The sequence below is a fragment of the Schistocerca piceifrons genome, unplaced genomic scaffold (genome assembly GCF_021461385.2).
Source record: "Schistocerca piceifrons isolate TAMUIC-IGC-003096 unplaced genomic scaffold, iqSchPice1.1 HiC_scaffold_961, whole genome shotgun sequence".
In the NCBI taxonomy this organism is placed as follows: Eukaryota; Metazoa; Arthropoda; class Insecta; order Orthoptera; family Acrididae; genus Schistocerca; species Schistocerca piceifrons.
Window position 1 is genome coordinate 2030001 of NW_025729236.1, and position 2500 is coordinate 2032500.

General features: G+C 57.8%; 1 non-coding gene across 1 annotated transcript in view; it reads right to left on the minus strand.

Moving 5' to 3' along the window:
- LOC124774272 overlaps positions 1 to 425 on the minus strand; it is a 1909-nt gene extending 1484 nt beyond the window's left edge. The window contains exon 1 of the ribosomal RNA XR_007015260.1: positions 1 to 425. This exon is cut by the window's left edge and continues 1484 nt beyond it. This is a non-coding gene — a ribosomal RNA (small subunit ribosomal RNA).
- Positions 426 to 2500: the final 2075 nt, after the last annotated feature.

Genomic DNA, 2500 nt, shown 5'->3' on the forward strand with positions numbered 1-2500 from the left:
GTAGCCGTTTCTCAGGCTCCCTCTCCGGAATCGAACCCTGATTCCCCGTTACCCGTTACAACCATGGTAGGCGCAGAACCTACCATCGACAGTTGATAAGGCAGACATTTGAAAGATGCGTCGCCGGTACGAGGACCGTGCGATCAGCCCAAAGTTATTCAGAGTCACCAAGGCAAACGGACCGGACGAGCCGACCGATTGGTTTTGATCTAATAAAAGCGTCCCTTCCATCTCTGGTCGGGACTCTGTTTGCATGTATTAGCTCTAGAATTACCACAGTTATCCAAGTAACGTGGGTACGATCTAAGGAACCATAACTGATTTAATGAGCCATTCGCGGTTTCACCTTAATGCGGCTTGTACTGAGACATGCATGGCTTAATCTTTGAGACAAGCATATGACTACTGGCAGGATCAACCAGGGAGCTGCGTCAACTAGAGCTGAGCAGCCGGCCGCCCGGGAGTGTGTCCCGGGGGCCCGCGCGAACACGCAAGCGTCCGCTCAATCATTCTGCAAACAGGAGGAGGCTGAGCTCCCCTGCGCAATACACCTCGAAACCCTCTCAGGTCCCGGCGGCGCGCAGCGCCGTCCCAAGTACTTGGTCGGGTTCGAGAGAGGCGCAATCGCCCGGAGTTAGGCGAGTAGACGCTTTCGGTGCGACCACCCGTGCTCCCAACTGAGCTTGCCGCTGCCGACAGAGGCCCGGGAGCGTGCTGTCGTGGCATTGCCGGCGGGAGACAACACGCGCCACCTACGGTGACCGGCAGCTCCAACGCCAGCGCCACAGAAGGACAAAAGCCCCACTTGGGTGCCGAAGCGAACTCTCCCAGCACAGCGCACGCGCCAACACATCCGCACAGCTGCGATACAAACCACCAGCGAGAACCGCTGGGGCGACCGAGCAGCAGACGGCGTCGCGGCGCCGAGCGCCGGGCGGCGGCGCATCCTCAACGCACACAGTCCTCAATCGGACCAGCACACTGAAGATGTCCACCGCGCTTCGCACCGGGCCCGCGAGGACCTACTTTGGCCGCACGGCGCCGCGCGCAGGGTGCGCCGGCGCGCAGCTGCGACGCCTGCCGCGTCCGTCGGCCGGCGCGCCTGCCACTGGCCGCCCCCACCAGCCGGCTGTAGCGCGTGCGCCCACGCACCGCGCGGCCAGCACGCCGGGAGGCGCCCCCTCACCGGCCGGGGACGGTCCCACCCAGCCACCGCCGCGTATCGCTTCACACCCAGATGCCGTTCAGTTTCATCGGCATGGTGGGTATCGCTGGAACAACCGGTTAGTACCTCAACCTATCGTCGCCATCACCGATTCACCCCTAGCGAGAACAACCGCACCACAACGGGTTACCATTTCTTCATTTGCGTAACTTCACCAGCAAACGTAGGCGTCCATCGCCATTAGCAACTTCAACGATTATTGCATGCCTGTGTCAGGTGTCACGCCACACTACGTCTGCCCACATACACGCAACAAAATGTGCACGCCTAGACAATACGTGGAAGGTGGCCCCCGTACGTATGCGATGTCCATTGCTCGAACGACTGTCAACCGGCCTCTGTAGCATGTCGCAGATATGGAACGCGGTGCACCATGCTATCACGGTGTTTGAGGAGAGACGACTAGGTCCGAATACATCAACACACAGCTCATGCTGATCGCCATCCACGGCGTCCGTTCCTCCCACACGTCTCTATGGCGTACCACACTGCAATCCAGCTCTCATAGGGAGACGACACGTAGCTGCGTGCACAATATTTGCACTGTATGGTCCGCCGTTTTTGGGCGCAGTCGTTGTACGGTCACACATGTGCCACGATGTATCATTCAGTACATAAGGACGAATGTGCAGTACAGATTGTGGTTTATGCGTACGACATCAGCGGACAGTTGACACAGGCCGCACCACAACGTAGCCTGAGTACGTCGCATGCGAAGGGCATTGAACATGCAAACTTCTCACCAACCAGCTTGCGAAGGCAGGGGGCAAGGTGGGGACGTGGGGAGGGGTGGGGGGGGGGGCGGCATGTACGTCCTGCTGCCATCCACATAACAGTGTACAGCAGGAGCATGTGGAAAGTCAGCAAGACTTGCAAGGTGTTTAACATGAAGCGATACACAGGGGAGCGGGCAGTGCGAGTAGCGAACTATATTGCGAGGGTTGCGGGTGGGCAACACTACACTAATTGAACGAGTCGTATAACAATTACAGAGCAGGTTTAGGCGACAACGTGGGTTACGTTAGCGGACAACGTGGGTTACGTTAAGGCACAACGTGGGTTACGTTAAGGCACAACGTGGGTTACGTTAAGGCACAACGTGGGTTACGTTAAGGCACAACGTGGGTGACGTTAAGGCACAACGTGGGTTACGTTAAGGCACAACGTGGGTTACGTTAAGGCACAACGTGGGTTACGTTAAGGCACAACGTGGGTTACGTTAAGGCACAACATGGGTTACGTTAAGGCACAACATGGGTTACGTTAGGGCACAAC